Below are 26,396 nucleotides of genomic sequence, written 5' to 3'. Positions count from 1 at the left end.
TTCTGCTCAAATACATTATTGGATGTTCATGCCCTTCTGGATTTACCTGGCTGAGCACTGCGCCTAGCCCATAGGCGCTGGCGTCAGTCTGCACCACAAACTTACGAGTGAAATCCGGGCTTTGCAAGACTGGGGAGCTAGCAAGGGCAGCTTTTAAAGCTGACAGAGAACTCTCGCAGTCGGCAGTCCAATTAACTATTTGAGGCTGTTTCTTCTTTGTGAGGTCTGTCAAAGGTTTTGCTAGGGAACTATAGTTAGGAACAAACTTTCTATAGTATCCTGCGGTCCCCAAAAAGGACATAACCTGTTTTTTGGTCTTAGGAGTGGGCCAGGCAGAAATTGCATCAACCTTTCCTGGCTCTGACTTTAGTGTCCCTCCACCCACCTTGTGCCCGAGGTACTGCACTTCGGTCATGCCGATTTGACACTTTCCAGGCTTGATGGTCAGTCCTGCATCCTGGATACGCCTGAGCACCTGTGACAGGTGGGTCAGGTGATCCTCCCAGGTCTGACTGAATACAGCAATGTCATCCAGGTAAGCGACAGCAAACCCTTCAAACTTCTCTAACAGCTTGTTCACCAAGCGCTGGAATGTGGCAGGAGCATTTTTCATACCAAAGGGCATTACCTTGGACTCATAGAGTCCAAAGGGGGTGATGAAAGCGGACCTCTCCTGCGCTTCCACGGACATAGGGATTTGCCAATACCCCCGACTTAAATCCATAATTGTTAGGTACCGGGCACCGGCTAGCTGATCCAAAAGCTCATCTATGCGGGGCATTGGATACGCATCAAACACAGTGATGGTATTCAACTTCCTGTAGTCCACGCAAAATCGGGTTGTCTTGTCCTTTTTGGGGACAAGCACTACAGGTGATGCCCAGGCACTTTGAGACTCTTGGATCACGCCCAGCCCTAACATTTCCTCTATTTCCTTCTTCATGTCAGCCCTTACTTCTAGGGAAACTCTATAAGCTGCTTGCCTAACAGGTTGGTGATTCCCCGTGTCTACATGGTGAGTTGCTAGTGGAGTTCTCCCAGGTCTCCCTGTAAAAGTGGCAAGGAAGGGGTTAAGTACCTCCTGCAGCTGGAACTTCTGACCCTCAGACAGTTGTGAATTGACTACGGCATCCTCAATGGATCCTATCTCCTTTGCGGAAGCCACTAAATCCAGCAGTGTTTCACTTTCTCCCTCCTCTGGCAAACTGCAGACTGGCAGAGCGCACATATCCCGGTCATAATGCGCCTTTATCATATTCACATGAAAAACTTTGTGTTTCTTGCGAACATGATCGATCGTGACTACGTAGTCCACATCGTTGAGGCGTTGATGAATTGGATATGGGCCTTCCCATGCCGCCTGGAGTTTGTTTTGGGTCATAGGGACCAGTACCCATACCTTCTGACCCACTGCATACACTCTCTCTCGGGCATTCCTATCATACCACCTCTTCTGACTTGCCTGTGCCTGCACCATGTTCTCATGTACTAGGCCTGTCAGTTCCTGCATCCTCTCTCTGAATTTCAAGACATAATCTATCACAGAGACCTCTGGTGTAACCAATTCTCCCTCCCATGCTTCTTTCATGAGATCTAGGGGTCCCCGTACCCTCCTTCCATACAGGAGCTCAAAGGGTGAGAAACCGGTTGATGCCTGTGGTACCTCTCTGTAAGCAAATAGCAGGTGCGGGAGATAACGCTCCCAGTCTCGCCCTTGGGACGCCACAAGCATTCGTAGCATCTGCTTGAGGGTCCCGTTAAACCTTTCACACAGACCATTAGTCTGAGGATGGTAAGGGCTGGCCACCAGGTGTTGCACCTGTATTTTCTTACAGAGGCACTGCATCAAATTTGACATAAACTGGGTCCCCTGATCTGTGAGCATCTCCCTGGGAAATCCTACACGGGAAAATATGGTCAGAAGGGCGTCTGCTACCTTATCAGCCCTGATGGAGGATAATGCTATGGCTTCTGGGTAACGTGTGGCATAATCCACTACCGTCAGGATAAAGCGCTTTCCAGAACTGCTGGGTATGGCCAAGGGCCCTACCAGATCCACAGCAATCCGTCGAAAAGGCTCATCAATTATGGGCAAAGGAATGAGGGGGGCCCGGTGCACAGGTCCCGACTTCCCCATCCTTTGGCACACAATACAGGAACGGCAGTAATCTGTCACATCATTCCCCAGGCCAGGCCAGTAAAAGTTGTGTTTTAGACGACTCTTAGTCTTACTTATCCCTAGGTGACCAGCTAGTGGTATCTCATGAGCCACCCGCAGGAGTTGTTCCCTGAACTGACGTGGCACCACTAGTTGCCTGTCTTTTAATACATCCTGCTGGGGGTCAGTGGAAATACTTTGTCTATACAGTCTCCCCTGGTCCCAGGTTATTTTTTCAGTGTCCCCCTCCTCTGGGGTCCGATCAGCCAGCTGTCGCAGCTTCTGCAGACTATCGTTAGTGCGTAGGGCCGTCTGAAACAACTGACATTCTGCGTCTGTACTGGCTGATAGCAACACATTCTGACTAACTTCTGCCGCTGGCTGCGGGCTGTCAGCTGTCCCCACTTCCTCTGCAGCAGACACAGTAGGGGGCCCAGAACCCAGACACAGGTTTGTGTTACAGGCACCCTGACTGCGTGTTACAGGAGAAATGGACACAACATTCTCCCCGTCTTGGTGTACTGGTGTGTGTGTGCATGTGACAGGGATTTCATGCATGTTTATGACGTTTCCCGCTACTAAATCTACACACAAATCATTATCTGACGCTATACAATCCCCACATCCTACATCATTGCTAGTTATACAGTCTATATCCAATGCATTGTTAGATGAGTCTAGGTTATCACTAAGTACAGTAACATTATGTAAGTCTATAACATTGCTGGACACAGGGTCATCACATTCCATAGTATTGACAGTTTCATGATTATCATATACTACCTGCGGTGACACACATGGGGCAGCAAGTACGCTAGAGTCCTCCTCATGGTCTGAAGAAATATATCTGGAGACTAAACGTCCCAGATCGGTTCCTAGTAACACATTAGTGGGGATTTTATCCGTCACTCCCACATCCATCATCCCTCTTCCCGCCCCCCAATCCAGGTAAACTCGTGCCATGGGTAAGGCCGGGATCAGACCACCAACTCCAGAAACAGTTAGAGTTTTTCCTGGGATAATGTCTTCTGAAGAAACAAGCTCTGGGTGGACAAGAGTCATTTCGGCACCAGTGTCCCTCAGTCCCATGGTAACCGTCTTGCCCACAGTGACCGCTTGTAAATTGTCACAAGATGCCCTCTCCCTCCCACCCACAAACAAAACTGCTGGGGACAAAATAGATGGTTTGGGCAAAGGGGTAGTTTTCCTCTTCTCTGGGCAAGCAGTGCTGATATGCCCCACTTGGTTGCATCCAAAACACCTGCGATTATCAACAGCAGGCCTGGGAAGTGGGGCAGGGGCAACACCTCCTGGTGATCTGCGAGTAGGGGCAAAAGTGTTAATAGGGGGCTTTCCCCCTTTCCAGCCTGGAACAGCAGGCTTTCGCGCCTCTGGCGCTCTGTTGGCGGCATATACATCCGCTATCTGGGCAGCTTTATCCAGGGTCTTGGGCTCACGGTCCAAAATAAACTGTCGTACTTCCATAGGACAGGTGTGGAGAAACTGGTCCAGGATCATCAGATCCTCCAAATCTTCAAAGGTGTTGACAGCTAATCCCTGCGTCCACTGCCTGAAGTGGTTCTTTAGTCCATCGGCCAGGTCTGAGTAACTGTCAGTACCCGTGCGCTGCAAAGCCCGAAATCGTTTCCTGTATACCTCTGGGGTAAGGTTAAATCGTTGGATTAAGGCCTTTTTAATAGCCTCATAATCTTGATCGATAGTTGTGGGCAGGGCTGCAAACACCTCCAGAGCTTTGCCTTTCAGCCCTGGAGTCAGATACTTAGCCCAGTCTGCAGGTGGCAGTTGGAATTGTCGGCAGACCTTTTCAAAACCTTTTAGATAAACATCCAGATCACCGTCTTTCTCCATGACAGGGAAACGCTCTAGACGGGGTTTAAGGTTGACTGTGTCCGTGGGCTCACCCTGAGGTGAGGATGAAGCACTTGGCAGCTGCATTTGGGTCAACTTGAGCTGGTACTCCCGCTCTGCCTGGCGTTCTGCATACTCTCGCTCCGCTTGACGTTCTGCAAACTCTCGATCTGCTTGGCGTTGTGCAGCTTCTCGCTCTGCTTGGCGTTGTGCAGCTTCTCGCTCTGCTTGGCGTTGTGCAGCTTCTCGCTCTGCTTGACGTTGTGCAGCTTCTCGCTCTGCTTGACGCTCTTGCATCACCAGTTGCATTCGCATATCTGGATCACAGTTGCCCATCTGCTGGAGGATTAGAGAAAGAGAAGACTCCATACCGTTTTGAGACCTGGTACTGCCATGCCCAGCCAGATCCTGACTAGAGTCTCCTGTCTGTTCCTCTGAGGCTGAAGTTTCCCGCTCTGGTCCCACGGAATGGTGGAGCTGTGTATCATCTGCCACCAATGCTTGGATCAGATCCGCTTTACTTTTGTTCATTCCGTCCAGCCTTCTCTCCTCACAGAGGACTAGCAGTTCATCTTTCCTCTTATTTCTATACACCTCTGCCATCTTATCAGTGGTTTTTAAAAATAAAAGAAAGAAAAGAAAAAACAAGAAGGGGAAGGGAAACTGTTTTGCACGTGTGTATGTTAGCTGACAAATAGTATGCACTGAGTTCTTCCTTGTGGACTGTTGTATTATTTTCAAAGATACTCCAGCCCTTAAGTGTAAAGGTTAATTTCTTAAACAAAACACTTAACGTCTTTAACAGTGTAAATGACAATAACACTATCCCACCGCTGTGCCACCAATCTGTGACGATCGCCGATCTCAGGTCACGTCACAGGGGTGAACTACACTACTGAGTTTATTAATTTACCTCATAAATCCACGCCCACCTACTCTAGATGACAGGATTATGCTAAATTACTCCCGTAGTTTCCAACACCCCAATAATTTATACCACAGTATGCTACCACCACCTATACTTATCTAGGCAATAGGGGCCTAAGTCTCTATGTTCCCTTAACACCAGTTCCTATAACACAGGTTATCTAAATTGAACATAAAATACAGGTAACGTTCCTCACCTTCGGAAGATTAAGTTCTGTAAGACTACAAGGAAGAGACTTATAAATATTTCAGATTTAATACACAATAGTGCAGTGCAATACATAAAATAGTTGTCAGAATAAAAGATAAAAAATATACATACAGTTACAATGCAATCAAACAGTTTATGAAAATAAAAGGGATAAAAGAAACAGAACAAAACCTTACTGATGTACAGCGGCGATATCCTGGCTGTGGGGACAGCTGAAAATATGGGCAGTCACTCCAACCGAGATATGGATCCCCAACGACTGACACTGACCCTCACTTCTCATGGCATTTTAAACCCAGTTTTTTCCCTCCAGTTCACTGGCTGGTGATGTCACTGAGAGGAGGCTGTTCATATGATAATGAAGCGTACTCCTCCCATTACACAGTTGTATTTCTATAGAGAAACATAAAAGTGATCATGTGTCCTTGCAGGAATCCCCTAGAAATATAATATTACCTGCATTCACCTGTGCAGACATTTACCAACCAGGGCATATCAAACACCACTATAATAGGCCCATGTTTTTAGCCAATAGCCAATCCCAGGTAGTTCCTCTGAGTGTAGGGATCTGAATTTGACATATATATGAGGGCTATTTTCCCTGATCATAACTAGCTATGTGGGTCATTACAAATATAAATTATGACGGGGTTTGCCTTGATGTATCATACTTTCTTTGAACACCATGCCATTCTCCCATGTTTCTCCTGGTCCACAGACAGACACACCACAGGCAACCATTTGCATAGCTTTAGATGTTTGGTCAGGATGTTTGGTCAGCCCTAGTGACAAATCCTTAATCAGCACATCTCGCACCTTGGTGAGGAAAGAGCCAATTAAACATTTGTCAGACAGTGGACATCCTTTGATGGCCAAAGATCTGCATTTCCTATGCAAATCAGATGTATCTTCTGTGTCAGAGGGAGTTATGAAATTACCTCCTAGTAACCTACTTTTGATTCTCTTACCTATAACACCACACACCCCAAATTGACATATAGACATTTAACAATGATACTATGTAATTCTTCACACTCTTTGCATAGATTTAATCAAGAATGTCACTGCAAAGATCCTTGTAGACAACCCAATAATGGCAGTGAAAACGAGCACCGATCAACGATACAGCACGTCGCTCGTTTACTTCAGTCACAAGGCGCAATGCTTGATTTTGTATGGATATGAGCTATCATTACTACGATCACTCGTTCCTATGCATTTACATCATGTCGTCAGCACGTCTCCCTGTTTACACAGAGAGATGTGCTGACGACTAGCGACCAACTATTGGCTGCATAAAAGATCCGATCAGCCGATCTGATCTTTGCTCTGTTTACAGTGCGGTTATTGGCCGTGCAGTTATTACAAGTGAAGCACATTGAAACCATGTGCTTCACCTGTAATAGCCGCATGGCCAAAAAATGCATTGCAAAACCGCGGCGATTCGTAGTAAAATGCATTTTTTACCATTCATTTTTGACAGCAATAAGAAATGTGGTAAAAATGAAATAAAAATGCCCTGTGGAATCTTAGCTTAAGAAGGATGGGAGACTGAGGCTTATCTCACTGTGATTGACTGCCAGGTAGAAATGAAAAAGGGGATGGGATAAATCCACTGGGTGACAGAAAAAGCAGCCACATGAGACCTGACAATGGAAGATATCATATAGCTGTTTCTATCCATGAACCGGAAGATAGGAGAAACGTAGAACACAAGCTTACAAATGATACAAAAGAAAAACTGCTGTTGTGGGCGCGTATTTGGCTGTATTTGGCCGCTGCCTTCTGTTCCCGCTGCCATATACTTACCAGTCCCTGGCGTCTTCTGGCTCCCGACCACGCCACATCTCTCTTCCAGTCTACACTGTTTGCGGCCTCCCCTACCGCCCAATTCCTTCAGTTCCTCTACTAGTGCCCGCGCTTAGATTAACCTTTCTAAAAGGGCCAATGCTTGCTAATTCACCAAGCTTTCCAGGGTACCCTTTTAAGGTACCCTCCCATTTGCTCATTGCATGATAAATTAGATTCTTTAGTCTAGTTTGGTAGTACTGCTCTCCTGTTTATTATTTTGATTATCTGTCACCGTCCCTGATTGATTTTGGCCTAGTTCCATCTTTTGTCTGCCCTGACATCGCTTTGTACAGACTCTTCATTTTGTCTTCTGTAATTATATCTCACCTATTCATATCTGCCGCTGCCAAAGGAGACTATTCTAAGGCCGGATTCACACGAGCGTGTTCGGTCCGTGATATACGGTCCACATGTCGGCCGCATTTCCGGGACCGAACACAGTGCAGGGAGCCGGGCTCCTAGCATCATAGTTATCTATGATGCTAGGAGTCCCTGCCTCGCTGCGGGAAAACTGTCCCATACTGTAATCATGTTTTCAGTATGGGACAGTAGTTCCGCGGGGAGGCTGGGACACCTAGCGTCATAGATAACTATGATGCTAGGAGCCCGGCTCCCTGCACTGTGTTCGGTCCTGGAAATGCGGCCGACATGCGGACAATATATCACGGACCGAACACGCTCGTGTGAATCCGGCCTAAGAGTAGCAACCTAGGGATTCTAGCGCCCAAGTTTTCATCTTCTAATATATTCTATGCATCATTTTTAAATTTTAGGTTCTGTGCTTACTATCATTGAACAGCTTTTTTTTTTACATGTATAGGTGGAAAAATGACTCAGACTGTTAATTAATGTAAGCAAGAATGTTCCCATTCTGTCAAAGCAAGCAGAGATCTTGAAAATTATGAGGAATAGAAACTTAAATCACTAAGTTGAATAACTTCTCAAAATACAATGAACAAGATTTATTTGCTTAACCACTTAAAGTAAAATTCCTTTACAGTGTGAATAAATATTGCAGAACTGCTAATGACAGTAAAGTAGTAAGGGACGTATCCTTCTTTACCACACATTAGTCAAGATTATATATAGATTGGCCAACCCCTTTAAGGGCAGCATATTGTAATGACAGGTCCACTGAGCTACTATTCTAAGTAGAATACTGTGCTGTTGGGTTAATAGCCACAAAGCATGAATACAGTGGACTCATAGTTATGCCAGCTGTATTCATAAGCCAGGAGCTCTCCCCGCCTCCAGGAGCGCACAAATGAAAGGTTTCCAGTTGCCCAGAAACTCCCCTGCAGGGAGTGCAGGCATGTCAACTCACCCGGCAACAGCAAGTGCAGGGGGAAGGCTACAGAGAGTTGACAGAGAAACTAATATAGAGACTACACCCATTATAGGCAAACGCTTTAGGCAGTTGTAGAAAAATACTGAAAAGTAAGAACGCTTTCAAAAATAGAAGTGTTAATAGTTTTTTCTTTATCACAATACAAAGTGAATGAACAGAAGAGAAATCTAAATCAAAACAATATTTTGTGTTATCACCCTTTACCTTCAAAACAGCATCAATTCCTCTAGGTACACTTGCACAAAGTCATTTATTCTGTAGGATTATAGACAGGAGTATGATTAACCAATTATACCAAACAGGTGATAATGATCATCACTTTCATATGTAGGTTGAAACACAGTCATTAACTGTAACAGAAACAGCTCTGTAAGAGATTTAAAACTTCGTCAAGAACAGCCAAACTGTGCTACAAAAGTGAGGTTGTGGAAGACAGTTTCATGTCACAGGTCCACCGTGGCAAGACTGAGCACAGCAACAAAACACAAGGTAGTTATACTGCATCAGCACAGTCTCTCCCAGGCAAACATTTCAAAGTACACTGGTGTTTCAAGATGTGCTGTTCAGGCTCATTTGAAGAAGCACAAACAGGCAACGTTGAGGGCCGTAAACGCAGTGGTCAGTCAAGCAAACTTAGTGCAGCAGATCAAATACAACACATGCTTACTTCCCTTCAAAATCAGAAGATGTCTAGCAGTGCCATCAGCTCAGAACTGGCAGAAACCAGTGGGACTCAGGAACATCCATCTACTGTTCGAAGAAGTCTGGCCAGAAGTGGCCTTTATTGAATAGCCGCCAAAAAGCCATACCTTCAACGTGGAAACAAGACCAAGTGACTCAACATCGCACAAAAACATAGGAACTGGGCTGCAGAAAAATGGCAGCAGGTGCTCTGGAATGATGAGTCAAAATGTTTAATATTTGGCCGTAACAGAAGGCAGTTTGTTCACCGAAGGGCAGGAGAGTGATACAATAATGAGTATCTGTAGGCAACAGTAAATCATGGTGAAGGCTCCTTGCAAGTTTTGGGCTGCCTTTCCCCAAATGAATTTGGGAATTTGGTCAGGATTAATGGTGTCCTCAATGCTGAGAAATACAGACAGATACTTACCCATCATGCAATACCATCAGGGAGGTTTCTGATTTGCTCCAAATTTATTCTGCAGCAGGACAAAGACCCCCAAACATACAGCCAATGTCATTAAAAACTATCTTTAGCGTAAACAAGAACCAGAAGCCCTGGAAGTGATGATATTGCTCCTCAACATCATCGAGTCTGTCTGGGATTACTTGAAGAGATAGAAGGATTTAAAAAAAAAGCCTACATCCACTGAAGTGGTTAGTTCTTCAAGATGTTTGGAACAACCTCCCTGTCAAATCCCTTTAAAAATTGTGTGCAAGTCTACCTAGAAGAATTGATGGTGTTTTGAAAGACAAAGGTTGGTCACACCAAATATTTATTTGATTTAGATTTCTCTTCTGTTCATTCACTTTGCATTTTGTCAAATGATAAAAAAAACGTGTGCACAGTAATATATACATATATATATATATATATATATATATATATATATATATTGGTCCCTTTATATAGGTGCAGTCAGACCTATATGTAGAGAGTCTGCACCTAATATATACACTACCGTTCAAAAGTTTGGGGTCACCCAGACAATTTTGTGTTTTCCATGAAAACTCACACTTATTTTTATCAAATGAGTTGCAAAATGACTAGAAAATATAGTCAACACATTGACAAGGTTAGAAATAATGATTTTTATTTGAAATAATAATTTTCTCCTTCAAACTTTGCTTTCGTCAAAGAATGCTCCATTTGCAGCAATTCCAGCATTGCAGACCTTTGGCATTCTAGCTGTTAATTTGCTGAGGTAATCGGGAGAAATTTCACCCCATGCTTCCAGAAGCCCCTCCCACAAGTTGGATTGGCTTGATGGGCACTTCTTGCGTACCATACGGTCAAGCTGCTCCCACAACAGCTCTATGGGGTTGAGATCTGGTGACTGCGCTGGCCACTCCATTACAGATAGAATACCAGCTGCCTGCTTCTTCCCTAATTAGTTCTTGCATAATTTGGAGGTGTGCTTTGGGTCATTGTCCTGTTGTAGGATAAAATTGGCTCCAATCAAGCGCTGTCCACAGGGTATGGCATGGCGTTGCAAAATGGAGTGATGGCCTTCCTTATTCAAAATCCCTTTTACCTTGTACAAATCTCCCACTTTACCAGCACCAAAGCAACCCCAGACCATCACATTACCTCCACCATGCTTGACAGATGGCGTCAGGCACTCTTCCAGCATCTTTTCAGTTGTTCTGCGTCTCACAAATGTTCTTCTGTGTGATCCAAACACCTCAAACTTCCATTCGTCTGTCCATAACACTTTTTTCCAATCATCCTCTGTCCAATGTCTGTGTGCTTTTGCCCATATTAATCTTTTCCTTTTATTCGCCAGTCTCAGATATGGCTTTTTCTTTCCCACTCTGCCCTGAAGGCCAGCATTCCGGAGTCGCCTCTTCACTGTAGACATTGACACTGGTGTTTTGCGGGTACTATTTAATGAAGCTGCCAGTTGAGGACCTGTGAGGCGTCTATTTCTCAAACTAGAGACTCTAATGTACTTGTCTTGTTGCTCAGTTGTGCAGTGGGGCCTCCCACTTCTCTTTTTACTCTGGTTAGAGCCTGTTTGTGCTGTCCTCTGAAGGGAGTAGTACACACCATTGTAAGAAATCTTCAGTTTCTTGGCAATTTCTCGCATCAAATAGACTTCATTTCTAAGAACAAGACTAGACTGCCGAGTTTCACATGAAAGCTCTCCTTTTCTAGCCATTTGGAGAGTTTAATTGAACCCACAAATGTAATGCTCCAGATTCTCAACTAGCTCAAAGGAAGGTCAGTTTTATAGATCCTCTAAACAACAAAACTGTTTACAGCAGTGCTAATATAATTGCACAAGGGGTTTCAAGCGTTTTCTAATCATCCATTAGCCTTCTAACACAGTTAGCAAACACAATGTACCATTAGAACACTGGAGTGATGGTTGCTGGAAATGGGCCTCTATACACCTATGTAGATATTGCATTAAAAACCAGACGTTTGCAGCTAGAATAGTCATTTAGCACATTAACAATGTATAGAGTGTATTTCTGATTAATTTAATGTTATCTTCATTGAAAAAAACTGTGCTTTTCTTTCAAAAATAAGGAAATTTCTAAGTGACCCTAAACTTTTGAACGGTAGTGTATATATATATATATAAGATAGATGGCGATGGTTATATATGTAGTCTCCCCCAACCCGAGGCCCAGCACATTCAAATATTCTTATTTTACAGATTTAAAACCATGGCTTTGTTTTGTTCACTAAAGAGGGATGTGTGGTGCAGGTCTGGGGTTAGTGTATGTGTATATCTGTAATGATATAAAGGTTATACATCTGTAATGTATTTACTAAATCTAATGTGTGCAACTTTTATAGCTTTTGTATTTTTAACATTAAAGTCCCCTTTTTAATTACTACTACTTTATCCAGTATTAATACTCCTGCTGTAGTTTAGCCATGCCCTTTTATATAAGCCACACCCCACAAAAAGCACACTCCCATTTTTGCTTCGACCCGCTGCTTAAGTTGGTATCTCTGCGACTTTTTTCTCTAAGCTATGCAGCTGCAAACATTCTAAATTCCCCTTTTTCACTGACTGGTAATTAAAGAGGGACGTCCCTCCTATAGTAGCCCCATGTGCCTCCCATTGGTAACCCCAGGCACATCACTTTAGTACCTCATGCGTCTCACATTAGTAATACCTTTTTATCAGATCACCCACCTTTAACTGAACATTGCCCAGCTCCCTATCCACTACAGTTTAGTCTGCAATGTTGCTTTTGCTTTCTTTCCTACCAGACTTGGACAGCGCCAGTGTCTACTACTGAATGCTCTGGTGGTCCCCGCCGCCCTTTGTTTACTTGCCAGGTACGTGGCATACACCCACATGACCACTGCAGCCAGTCATTGACACGTGACGGTTGAGTTTAGTGATTTAAAAACCCCCTTTAAAAATCCGGTTTTTGCACCAGATATATCAGCAGCGCCAATCACTGTTTAGGGAGCAGGGAGAGCACTGGGCGCATGAATACAGCAGATTCATAACTATACAATGAGTTGTGCCAAATAAAAATCAGCTCTGCTACATTAGAATAATCAATGTATATTAAATGTGTATTGTTCAGATATACTGTCTGTATGTGTAAATGAAAGATCCAGTTTGTGCATTATTTCATTTTTTATCATTAGATATCGGCTTATCATGCTGATCTTCCTCTGAAACTCTGAACATTGCCAGATTTTCCAGTGAATAAACCCATTTTTCACAAGGAAGAAACAGGTGCAAAGATATAGTAATTTCAGCATCAATGCAAAACTTATAAATTCTCCGCAATGTGTCATATTTGCTTTTGATTATCTGGTGCAAAGCAGACATGCTTACTGCAGATGCTAGTTAGCTTTAGGGCAATGTCCCAGTTGGCTGCAAGAGAAAATGATTTCCTCTGCACTCCTATATTTTCTTCCAGTAAATATGAGAATATAATAAAATAAAACAGGTTTCTTTTCTCTTATTATTTCATTGAAAGCCCTAGATCACCCAAAAACCTCTATATATTAGATAAAAAAAGAGAATGTGCTTAACAGGGATAAAAATCATCAAGAATTGACACTGTTTAACTATTAACTCTTTTGAGGGAAGATACAAAATAACACTGAACGTCTTGAAAATTGTCATAAAAGAAAAACAAGTGGAGTTTCCATTGGTCTAAACCAGAAGATCTCAACCATTTGTAGTTCATGAGCTACTTTCTAATATTAAAAGAAAACATTCTAGTTAAGATATGATCAAGTGATATGGGTCCTACTTCAGTGTCAAATGTTATTGATATTGATTTTCCCCTAATGTCATGTTTCAGGAATCGGACAACATCTCTGAGGCCACTAGTCAGGGGTGTAGCTAAAGGGTCATGGGCCCCGATGCAAAAGTTCTTATTGGGCCCCCCCCCCCCCGCAAACTTCTCATGGCCGACAGCCCGCAGCTTCCAGTTGCATCGCTGGGTCTCCTAAGTGACCCAACAATGCAGCACTAGCAGCCAGGGGCGTCACTAAGGTCTTAAAATGTCATGGGAAATAGTCCCAATACATATGTCCCCCCCCCCAAGAAAATATGAGTGTGTGTGTGTGTGTGTGTATATATGTGTGTGTGTGTGTGTGTGTGTGTGTGTGTGTGTGTGTGTGTGTGTGTGTGTGTGTGTGTGAATGTGTGTGTGTGTGTGTGTGTGTGTATATATATATGTGTGTGTGTGTGTGTGTGTGTGTGTGTGTGTGTGTGTGTGTGTGTGTGTGTGTGTGTGTGTGTGTGTGTAAATGTGTGTGTATAGGAGACAGCATATCTATAGCACTACGACCCTATAAACTATGGATAGGATTAGATACAGAGGTTCAGCAGACGGTATCACACATGATTGGATTAGATATAGGGCCCAGCTCGCTGACATTGCGACTCCAGCATTGGACCCAGGAAAGGTAAGAATAATAATTGTTTTGCTTCTTTATGTGTTACTTATTATTTTTGTGTGTTTGTGTTATTTTACAGGTTTGGTAGTTGGACTATGTCGGATTCGAGGACTACTTCAATGACAGCGTTTTTTTTTTATTCTCAATAAAATGGTTAATGAGAGTTGTGTGTGTTTTTTTTTATTTCAATAAAATATTTTTTCTATGTCCTTGTATTTTTTTAAACTTTATTATTACCACCTTAGTAATAGCTGCTGGCTGATTGACAACCTCCATTACTAAGGCAGGGCTTAATGTTATGCCAATGCAGAGGCTAACACTAACCCCCATTATTACCCCGGTACCCACAGCCACCAGGGGTGCCAGGGGTACCAGTACCTGACCATCTGTAGTGATGGTCGGATACAGGGGCGGGCGGGCGCGTATAATGGGGTGTTAGTGTAAGGCCTGCCTTAGTAATGGGCGCAGTCAATCAGCCATTACTAAGGCGGTAGTAATAAAGTTTAAAAAAAACACAAAGACATAGAAAACCACCACACAACCCTCATTAACCATTTTATTGATAATAAAGAAAGCAATAATCGAAGTAGTCCTCGAATCCGACGTAGTCCAACGACCGAACCTGTAAAAAAATTACAAACACAAAAAAAATGATTAGTAACACATGTAGTAGGCTTAGATACAGAGCCCATATGTGATACTGTCTGTTGGACCCTGTATCTAAACCCACTACAAGGTAGGCTTAGATACAGGGTCCAGCAAACAGTAATCTTATATAGTATAAGATTACTGTATGCTGGAGCCTTGTAGCTAAGCCTACCATGTGGTAGGCTTAGATACAGGGTCCAACAGACAGTATCACATATGGGCCTTGTATCTAAGCTTACCATGTGGTTATGTAAGATGCTTAGATACAGGGCCCCAGCAGACAGTAATCTTATACAGTATAAGATTACTGTCTGCTGGGGCCCTGTATATAAGCCTACTGTGTGGTAGGCTTATATACAGGTCCCATCAGACAGGATCACACATGGGCCCTGTATCTAAGCCTACTATGTGATTGGCTTAGATTCAGGGCCCAGCAGACAGCATCACACAATCTGTGATCCTGTCTCATGGACCCTCTAAGCCTGCTACATTGTAAGCTTAAAGGGCTTGTCCAGTCCCTAAACATTGATGGCCTATCCTCAGGATAGGCCATCAATAGCTGATGGGTCGGGGTCCGACTCCCGGGACCCCGCCAATCAGCTGTTTTGAAGGAGCTGCAGCGCTCGTACGAGAGCAGCTTCCCCTTCATTTCCCTCACTTGCTCACACTGTAAATCACCGACACGGATTCACAGTGTGAGCAAGTGACCAGAATGAAGGGAAGCAGCTCTCATACAAGCGCCCGCGGCCCCAGTACTATAGTAACTTTTTATTGATGTGGTACGGGGGCAGCGGGCACTGCAGCCCCTATAGCTACGCCACTGCCACTAGTGCACAATAGTATCTGCAGCTGCCAACTTAAGCTGTGGAGCTATATATAGGTAGCCCAAGAACCTTTTGCAGATTCTAAACCTCCAGTTGGAGAAACCTAGTCTATGCCATCCATTTAAACTACAACTATAATGTCACTTGATCAGTTTCTAAAATAAAATTAAAGCAATTTAATTAAAATGTACTAGCGAATACATTTTAATAATTTAGCCATAGCAGTTGCTACGGGGCCCATGGCATGAGGGGGCCCGTGCCGCCCGCCGTCATGGGCCCACCATGCCAACTGGCACCACTCGCAGCCGCTATGGCTGCTATAGCGGTAGTGACGCCACATTCAATAGTATCTGCGTCCTTAGGACGCAGATACTGTTCAACACTATGGCAGAGCAGGGATGTATCTCCCTTCTCTTCCATTTACTAGGCTACATGCCACGATCAGACGGGATCCCTGCGCAGGCCGGCGTGATGACGTCACTGGATTACGCTGGCCTATGCAAGGATCCCTTCGGCGTTGATGTGCTCCATTCGTCGTAATGGGGCCTAGGTGAGTATGAAGTTTTATTTGTTTGGAGGTCGATATATGGCACTATTTACAGGAGGAGGGGGTCACTATATGGTGCTATATACAGGAGGGGGGCTGTATGGCGCTAGCTACAGGGAAGCTGTATGGCTCTATCTACAGGAGGGGGCACTATCTACAGGAGGGGAGTTGCTATATGCTGCTAATTACAGGAGAGGGTCTGTATGGCGCTATCTACACAAGGAACTGTATGGCGCTATCTACAGAGGGCACTACATTTATAGGGGTACAAACTGGGGCCTAACTTCTATATGTGGGCACAAAGTGAAGTTTTCTGCCATTCTACTGCAGTTCCACCGCAAAGGGACCCACTAAGTCTGTGTCGCCCATAAACCTGGAGCCGGCCTTGAAGTAGGGGATAGACATAAGCATCAGACTACACAGGCTTTTTTTGTAGTCTCTAACTATGGAGACACACAAGTTTGTATAGAAGCTGTACACACAAAATGTAGGATAATTTAAGTAATATTTATAGACTATATTCAAAGTTTCTTCGCTTTCTACTTCAGATGCATCTGAACATGAAAAAAATTGTTTGTAATGGGGATATACCCAAAAGTTAAAAAACACAAAGTTTCTTACTTTATCTTCTTAGCATTAGATAATTAAATTGAATGTTACAATTAATTCCAGAAATCAGCCTGCGACTTAATGAATAGTTTAATTTTAGGAATAAATTGGAATAAGAATAGTTAGGAATAAATTGCAAGGAAACAATTTATGTCTGTATTAAGACTTGAAATCTGCCGCTACAAGTTCATGAAATCATTGCCAGAGCATGGCGTCCCTTCAATTCTGAATTCAAGAGGTTTTAGATTTCCGAAATCCGAAAGAGACTTAGCTACTGCACTTAGCACATCACAGAATCAGTTCAGCTGCACAGAAAGATAATAAAAAATGTATCCCTTAAGCTGAATACAACACAATGTGCTGCACAAACAATAATAGCAAACAGTGCTAGCAGGAAATGTTAGCACGTAGCATCTGTTATGATCACATAACAATGAGACAGATGTTTAATCCCAACTGTTAACATAAGATCATTTGTATGTTTGAAGAGATAGATCCCTTTTGGGTTTACTCATTTTTTCATTGTTTCCTAGATGTGCAATTTTTTTCAAGGTGTTTTTCCCTCCTCCTCCTTCTCTTTTCTGTACTGTTTTTTTTTTTTTGTTTATTCACCTTTATTTTCCATCTTCACAGATAGGGAGTGGTAGCACATTTGGCTAAATTAGTCTGCACATCCTTTGCAGATTGTGTGGTCTTGTTCAATAGTCCATTGTCCTTTCACCTACACAGTCTCACAAGACGTCCTTGGGCAGATCATCAAGCATGCAGAGTCCAAATCGTGAAAGGGGCCACACATATGAAGCCGTATGGTTCGGATGCATCAGCCAAGTTCCTGTGGAGTGCAATAGAAACTCCCTTGACTCAAATTAAATCAGTCTCCTTTATTTCAATTTGGAAGCAGAAGAGAAAAAAAAATAAAACAACGAGTTATCAGTGGGTTGGAAGTTTATGAGACTTATCAAGGTCTTAGCTTTTTGGGTGGCCCTTTAGGATACAGCTGACCTGTCGGAGAATAATTAATGTTTTCTTTAAGGAAAACAAATAGCGATCTGGATTACATCTACTCAGTGTCTGTTATATTGTTAAAAGTTCCATAGAGCAATAAATAGAACCTGTACATCTACTGCACACAAAATGGGGCCATGGCCACTGATCTAAAGAAAACCAATTTTTTACCAGTTATTGCCATACCTACCAGTTTGGATAAGTAATACTTTGTCATTTGCAGAACATTTTTTACATTGAATGAGATGACATGGCTTGCTTAGAACAATTGGCCTGGTTAATTGTTAATTGCAAAATTAACCTGTTGCTTTCTAGTACTGTTTTCTGGCCATCATTTTAATTTATTGATACGTACGTATTTACGTACGTACGTACGTACGTACGTACGTACGTACGTACGTACGTACGTACGTGTGTATGAATTTTTAATGAGGCATTACAATTTAGCTGCGTTGAAGGGTTTAGTAATTAATATAGGCTATTGATAGGAAGTTGGTTATAAATTCTGGGGAGGTGTACATTATACCCAAGCAATAGTTCAAGGGCAGAATACATCTGTGTCATGGGGCTGATAGATATTTGTTACTGTCACAGGGCCAACAGAGGATGGTGTGGACTTTCTGTGTTGCCAACGGATTTGGTGTGGGGCTAAACTGGGGAGCGGAGTCTAAGGGATAGCACCCTTTATGCTTTGTATGGAGATGTGGACTTGGCCGGTACCCTCAGATTAGTGTCCATTGGCAACGACTGACATTAACAGACAAGATATCATGACACGAGATATCATAACAGAAGACAGGGTGCCGTGTCCTTAATAGTGAGGGGCAAGGCCGGTGGAAGACAGTTGTCACGTTAATTAGGCAAAAGGTCTGGACAGGCAGCAGACAGGACAAGTTTAAGTTCAATAATCCAATAGAATAAGCAGTATAGCAAAACTAGCAAGCTAGACTATGAAACCTAATTGATCAGGCCAAGAGTAAAGAGAAGGGCACATTTTGTTTCCTGGGAAAACGGAGGGAATTGGCATGCGCTGGCACTTTAAGAAAGGAAGGTTCAGTGTGCAAACTAGCAGTAACTGTAGAGTCAAGGGGTGAGTGCTGACAGGGTGGGCAGATTGTACTGGGAGAAGAGGAGATCGCCAGCCAGGAAACGAGACGAGAGGAATGCCGGGGAACGGTAAGTAAACAAGAGCGGGAACGGCAGAGAGTGGCTATAATAGTATCCCCTTATTATGCTTCCTCTTTCTAGGCTTGCGAAGAACACTGCTGATAGAATTTCTTGACAAGAGAAGGAGGGGGAATATTGTCTTCAGGTTCACACGTCCTCACCTCAGTACCAAAATTCTTCCAATCAATGAGAAAGAAGAGTTTACCTCTGGATCTTTTGGCATTAAGAATATTATTGTTATGGTAATGCAAGTGAAGCGATACCCCAAGGCTGCTGGAGTGTTCCGGGAGAGAGCATGCAAGTAAACCCACAACCTCAAATACATAACCACTCTGATCGACAGTGTCTAAGGCGACTCTAAGGTGTTAGCCAGAGCGGACTGCAAGGTGGGATGGAGTTTGCCGCTTAATAACCAGATTGTCTTAACAGAGTCAAGTTCCAGCAACGGATACGAAATCTCGCGAGATTACGGAGATAAACGAGATTTCGTTTCCCGTGCTGGAAATCTCACAGAAAAGAGTCAGAAGTGTCGGGATTATAATGTGGTGACAGAGCCTCTTTAAGACAAATATGTTTGGAGGAAAGTCACACTTTGTCTGCCAGACAGAATTGAGGAGGAAAGCTACGCTTTTGTCAACATTTTTATTTGGCCTCCTGCCAGTTTTGCAAGAAATCAGCATGGGAAATGTCTACTGGAACTTCAGAGAGAGTGGAAATTGGAAAGGAACTGTTTAATGTTGTCCATACACGCAAAGAAAAGGAGAAGGAAGGAGATTAGTCCGGTCGTCTTGAAGAGGAGACACAGAATTCCTGAGGAGGTTCTCTAGAACTTGGTTGATGCATTCCAATTTGCCATTGAATTGAGGGTGGTAGGCAGATGAGAAGCTTCGAGTAACTTACAAAGTGCGCTTCAAAATATATAAAATATATTTAATGAAGAGAGCAACCAGACGGGTAGTGATAGGAAGGCCAGGTAGTGGAATGAAGAGTGCCATCTCTAAAATTAGTACTGATGATAGACTAAATCCAGAGTTTTTTGTATTCCTTAATGTCCAGTAAACTTAGAAGAATGACAAAAGTCTTTCCAGGAGGAATATTGAAAAATTTGTCTGGAGCCAGCATCAAAATGGTGAGGTCCATGATGTATTGAGTTGCGGTTCAAGGGCTTGATCTTCAGAGTCAAAGTAACCAGATAATAGTTTTACCATTTTTGCCTGCTGGTAATAAAGGAGGAAATTAAATAGAGAGAAAAACAAAGACCAACGAGCCAGATGAAAATTCAAAACGTGTTTTCTGAAGGTACAGTTTTTCTCGGCTAGGGAGAAGACTTTGGAGAAAAATCCACAGTAAAGGGTTTTATCATAGAAGGAAATTTGTCAACTATGAAGCTCTTCTATTGCAAAGTGATAGGATTTGTAACTAGACAGATGACTTCAGGCAGTAATTCTCCATCAAAGGAAGCAATAGTAATAGGTTTGTTCAGCTGGAACACAGGAATCTGATATCTGGTGAACAGAGATTGGCAAATAAAATTTCCTGCGGAGCCAGAATCAAGAAATGCTAAACTGGAAAGCAGGCAAGAAGACGGATGGTAATTTTTTGAGAGGAAGAATGTCTGCCTAGGGTAGCCTCTCCTATTTTTCCTAGGCACTGGAGTTTCCTGGGCTCACTGGGCAATCACTAAGAAAATGGCTCTCACCATCGCAATACAAACACAGAATATTTGTTCTCTGGTGTTCTTCTACAGAGAGTTTTCAGTCTCCACACCTGCATAGGTTCGTCCGAATGAGCAGGAGCAGGTGTCAGCATAAGTTTCTGAAGAATGGGGGCCAGCCAGGGGCACTCGACGGACATTGTCCGTCCCGCATTGCCTTTTATGAAACTAAATGACAATATGGTTAGCCAGGATGTCCAACAAAGCTGTTAGATCTTGACTTGCTAATTCATCCTTGATGTGGCCTTCCAGACCTTCCCAATAAGTGGCCTCTAGAGTCTCGTTATTCCATTGCAACTGAGTAGTCGCGGTACGGAACTAGATGCCTTATTGTCTAACAGATTAAGTGCCTTGACGATGTCTGAGATGGGAGGCACCCTCAACAGATGCTCAGCCCTCAATAGCGAGGGTCGCATCTGAGTGGTTTTGGAGAGAGGGAGGGAGCTCCCTCTCCCACCCCATCGACAACCTGCATAAGATCGCAGAGTGTCGGTGGCTTCTATGGCAGCAGGGGGGCCTAATAAAGGCCCTGAGGTCTGCCACTAGTTATACCTGCTAGGCCATACCAGAGGCACTAATACACTGCAATACAAGAGTATGACAGATTATTATAAAAGCGATCAGACAATCACATAGTTAAGTCCCCTAATGGGACTAGTAAAAAAGTTAAAAAAAGTTTCATAGAGTTAAAAAAAAAGTGGGAAAAAAATGAAAAACCCACTTTATCCCCTTACAAAATGCTTTATTATTACAAAAAAAGTACACATATTTGATCTCGCCGCATCCGTAACGAACCCAACTAAAGCTATTAGATTATTTAACCCGCACGGTGAACACCATAAAAAAACTAATAAAAAAACAATGCAAAAATTGCTGTTTTCTGTCAATCCTGTCTTAAAATAATGTGATAAAAAGTAATCAAAAAGTCCCATCTACTCGAAAATGGTGCCAATAAAAACTAGTAGTCCCGCAAAAAAAAAGCTCTTATACAGCTGCATCGGCGGAAAATAAAAAATATATGGCTCTTGAAATATGGAGACAAAAAAACAAATAATTTTGGAAAATAAGTGTTTTTACTGTGTAAAAGTAGTAAAACATACAAACGTTTGGTATTGTTGCAATCGTAACAACCCGCTGAATAAAGTTATTGTGCTATTTATACCACACGGTAAACGGCGTAAATTTAGGACACAAAATAGTGTGACGAAACTGATGTTTTTTTTGTTTATCAATAAATTCTATGTACTCCAAAATGGTTATAGCTCTTTGAATGTGACGATGGAAGATCGTAAAAAATAGCTTGGTCATTAAGGCCTAAAATAGGCTGGTCACTAAGGGGTTAAAGCGTACCTCCAGTGATCCACTTATAAATATCTTAGGCTAGAAACACATACACATGGTTTTGATGCCGTTTTTGTGGCAGTTTTTGGATACATTTTTTGAGCCAAAACCAGAAGAGGATCTAAAAGAAAGGAAAAGTATAAAGGAAACATTGATGCATCTTTTGTGTCCACTTCTGTGTTTGGCTCAAAGAGCTGAGCCAAAAACTGCCACAAAAACTGCATCAAAACTGTCTGTGTGGGATCGCCTTATACATTACAGTCCATATGGAGTGCGTGTATCACTCTTCTAAATAGTCCCCTGTAATTTATAGCTGTACTCTGGAAGTCCAATGCGCTATCCAATTCACTACAAGATTCAATTAGCAGATATTGTCAGTATCTGAATGTGAACTTCTATCTGCTATAAAACCAAGGTGTTTATGTTGATGAACCTACTTATACCTCCCAACCATCGCGGATTCAGGGGGACAGTCTCGGTTTCCGGGTGGTGACCCACTGTCCCGGGCGGCAGGTGTTATGTTCTGGTGAGGAAGCAAATACAGTTAAATCCAATGTTGAAGCAAGGAACTGTCAGTTACCTGCTTCAGCATTCACTGTGTAAAGCGGCGTGAGCTGCTCGGCACAGACTGACGCGATGCAGTAAAGTAGTTGCGCCCGTCTGCTCCGAGGGATCTCCTCCACTTGCCGTGGGAATGGGGCTAGGTACGTTTTTTTTTCTATTAGGCACTATGGGGCATTATACTAGATGCTGGCAGCTAAGTGGGCATTATACTGTGTGGGGGCAGCTGAGGAGGCATTATACTGTGGGGGCAGTTATGGGGGGCATTATACTGTATGGGGGCAGCTATGGGGGGCAATATACTGTGTGGGGCAGCTATCGGGGCATTATATTTTATGGTGGCACCTAAGGGGGCATTATAATGTATAGGGGAGCTATAGGAGCATTATATTGTATTGGGGCAGCTATAGAAGCATTATACTGCATGGGGCATCTGTGGGGCATTATACTGTATGGGGAAGCTATGGGGCATTATGCTGTATGGGGCAGCTATGGGGCATTATACCGTATGGGGGCAGCTGTGAAGGAATTATACTGTATGAAGGGGTACAGGAATAGGGGCATTGTACTGTATGGGGGCATGTATGGGGGCATTATGCTGTATGATGGCAGCATTGGGTCATTATTCATTTATGGCGGCAGCTAAGGAGATATTATACTGCATGGGGGAAGCTATAGGGGTATTATTCTGTATAGGGGGAGCTGTTGGGGCATTCTGCTGTATGGGGCAGCTATGGGACATTATACTGTATGGCGGCAGCTATGGGGGCATTATACTGTATGGGGGCAGCTATGAGCGGATTATGCTGTATGGGGCAGTTATGGGGCATTATACTGCAAGGTGGAATTTGTGTGGGCATTATTTTGTATAGGGGACTCGGTGTGTGCGTTATACTGTATATGGGATTCTGTGTGGGCATTACACTGTATGGGGGCAGCTATGGGGCATTATACTCTATGGGGGCATCTGTGTTGGCATTATACTGTATGGTGGAATTTGTGTTGGCTTTAAACTGTATGGGCACATCTATAGGGGCATTATACTGTATAGTGGCAGCTACGGCAGTATTATGCTGTATGGGTGCATCTATGGGGGCATTATACTGTATGGTGGCAGCTATGGGGGCATTATGCTATATGGGGCAGTTATGGGGCATTATACTGTATGAGGCAGCTATGGGGGCATTATACTGTATGGGAGAATTTGTGTGGGCATTATACTATATGGGGGCATCTGTGTGGGCATTATACTGTATGGGGCAGCTATGGGGGCATTATACTGTATGGGGGCAGCTATGGGGCATTATACTGTATGGGACTACGCCCGCCGCATCGGTAAGTCCCTCTTTGCGATAGTTGAAAGTTGGGACGTATATACCCATGTATCCAAATTGACTAGTAACTGAGTAACTCTACTTTGGGTAGTGTTTCAGTGAGGTTAATGTTACGTAATAAACTGATAACACTAGGCAAGATACTGGCTAAGTCAATGCTGATGCCGCCAAAGTTTGTTTTTTTGGAATATTTTAACTGTGCCAATACACAACACTGAGATGGGCATTGCATAATATTGTTTCTTTCTTTGAGGGTATAAGCATGCTGCAACTGACTGCTGCCTTGAATAAGAATAGCTATTAAAATGGTACAAATGAATACCTCATAACCTAACAGGCATGCCCAATTCTGCTCATTATGTCTGACTTATTTATTTACCCATATAATCATTTGGCATGCAGTATATATTATATAAAAGTGCAGACAGCTGTCCCTGGAGTACTAAGGCTATCTATCTCAATAACCCACTTCCCTTGCACAGGTCACAATCACCAACAACCTAATGCGAGCAGATCCTCTGTTGACTGAATCATTTCCAGTTTTTGTTCATACAGCTAGACAGGATATCCGGTAAGATGGAGAAAAGGGAGGGAAGTTGGCTCAATCAATTACTTGATTCGCTATTCATTTTCCGAACGTCTTGAAGTATAGCATTACTGTTTGTCTGCTTTGATTCCTGTGTTTTGTGAAGGATGCTTCTAAGTGGAATAGAGCCATTTGGCCAACTCACAATTAGAGACTCTGTGACTTGGAACCTATTTTAGGAGCATGTAAGACAATGCGATAAGGCCATGGACACCACAATTATACTGCAGCAGTCCAGGCTTAGGTAAAATTAAGTTCATTTGTTTTTGTGGGACTACAAAACCTAGGATAGCAAGGAAGATTTGTGAAGGACTAAAAATCTTAGATAACACCATTGCCTCGTACATGGTCTGTATTTATATCTGATTTCAAAAGCTCTTGAGACCTTTTTATACTGTTCACTTCTAGTATTGTCACAGTATTCCCAATGGCATTTCCACGCCAGTACTAATAGAAAATCAATTTTGCAACAGAAATGCTCGGATAATACTGGAGAATGCAGTAATGCTGTATAACATCATGTTTTCCTCATAACAAAGGCGAATTGTAGAGGAATTGTCTAATAAATGTGTATAAAGCTTCATAAAATAATTATATAAACCATTAAAAAAAAACTACATCTGAGTATGTGTTTGTAAGAGCTAAAGTGAAGGAATTAATACCCTAGTTTGTAGGCACTTTTTGTAATATATTTTGGAATCTCATAAATAACAACTCCCTAAATTATCAGAAGTGCTCCTTTAAATGGAGATTACAAATAATCCTCCTTTTTCACTGCAGACTCAACATAAATCAATACAGATGCATCTGTCAATGTTGATGTAATATCCTTCAATGGGTTATCACACCCAGCATCTTCAGGGCATTGGCAGAAACCGCAGTTTCTGCTGAGGGGTCCACTAGAGTAGGAATCTGCGATTCCCTTCATGCCTTAAAGGGGTTTTCCACAGAATAGGTGATAAATATTTGAACCGTGGGGGTCCATTCTGATCGGTTTTCGCTCCATTCATTTCTTTTGGCTGCCGAGCTATATCTTCAGCAGCCCCAAAGAAATTAATGGAGCAGAGGCCGAGCATGCACACTAACCACTTCTTTCCTATGGGGATCACAGAAACGGCAAGCCCATTCTTGTGATCTGTAGGGGTCCTAGTTGTCGGACCCCCACCGATCAGTTATTGATCACCTATTCTGTGGATGGGGATAAATATTGATTATGAAAAAACCCCTTTAAGGTTAATTATCAGCACACTTTCCCACCTATAGTATGCATGAAGGGCTTTTGCAGTCAAATCCCGTTACTTTGCCTCAATTTTCAAAAAACCCACAGCATTTTGCCTAAAGGAACACTTTGGGCCAAACTGACCAATACACTGTGTTATCTCTAGTGTGGGGCCTGATGAGGCGGTGCATTATTCAGCAATTCTCCTTGAACACCTCCTTGAACACCCTCTAAGACCCATAACGCAATTTTGCTATGAGTGTTCCTTATAGTTATTAGAGAATTGTCACTTGAGCCATTTCAGAATTTATTGCTTAAAAGGTTGGTTAAAACATTCCAGGTAGTGTTTAAATTGCCTATGATTTAGTGATCAAATTAGACTTATAATAAGGAACAACATATTCTGGAATTTGGCCATAAGAGATGCTATCGTCTAAAATACCATAGTTCTGCAAAGCTGCATCAGGAAGTTATAATCGTTAAACTGTAAAGGAAAGAGGTCAAAGATCCAGCTCCTTTTCTGTGTCCTCAGTGGAACCAGCAATTCTGGGATCAATGTTATATTGTCAGCCACAACTGTTCTGCCAGAGGGCAGTGCGCTGCTCAGTTACTGAGTGAGGAACAGTGGAACGTATGAAACCGGGCTGAGTGCAGGGTAACAACCATGACTTGCTAAGCAGGATGAAATGTTCTTTTTCCCAGAGATTTTATTGAGCATTGGACTCATGATGCTGCTGGGACAAGCATTCTTTAGCAGCTCTCTAGTTATAGAATAAGCCACAAAGCATCTGTACTCACAGTTTCACCTTTTTGGGCATCTTAAGGGTTAATGATAGACATCTTGGACAAAATCCAAGCATCAAATGAGAAACATTTCACAGGTCAGCAGATGGCTGACTTTTCCC

General features: G+C 42.9%; 2 long non-coding RNA genes across 2 annotated transcripts in view; one reads left to right on the top strand and one right to left on the bottom strand.

Annotated features, from left to right (window-relative positions):
* LOC142748156 (uncharacterized) overlaps positions 1 to 22,315 on the bottom strand; it is a 120,355-nt gene extending 98,040 nt beyond the window's left edge. The window contains exon 1 of the long non-coding RNA XR_012882157.1: positions 22,235 to 22,315. This is a non-coding gene — a long non-coding RNA (uncharacterized LOC142748156). The remainder of the gene's footprint in view (positions 1 to 22,234) is intronic.
* A 71-nt stretch (positions 22,316 to 22,386) lies between these two features.
* Positions 22,387 to 26,396, top strand: part of LOC142748154 (uncharacterized) — a 7,049-nt gene continuing 3,039 nt past the window's right edge. The window contains exons 1-2 of the long non-coding RNA XR_012882156.1: positions 22,387 to 22,495; positions 24,169 to 24,257. This is a non-coding gene — a long non-coding RNA (uncharacterized LOC142748154). The remainder of the gene's footprint in view (positions 22,496 to 24,168; positions 24,258 to 26,396) is intronic.

Source organism: Rhinoderma darwinii, chromosome 3 (genome assembly GCF_050947455.1).
Source record: "Rhinoderma darwinii isolate aRhiDar2 chromosome 3, aRhiDar2.hap1, whole genome shotgun sequence".
Lineage (NCBI taxonomy): Eukaryota > Metazoa > Chordata > Amphibia > Anura > Rhinodermatidae > Rhinoderma > Rhinoderma darwinii.
This window is presented reverse-complemented; position numbering and strand designations above follow the sequence as displayed.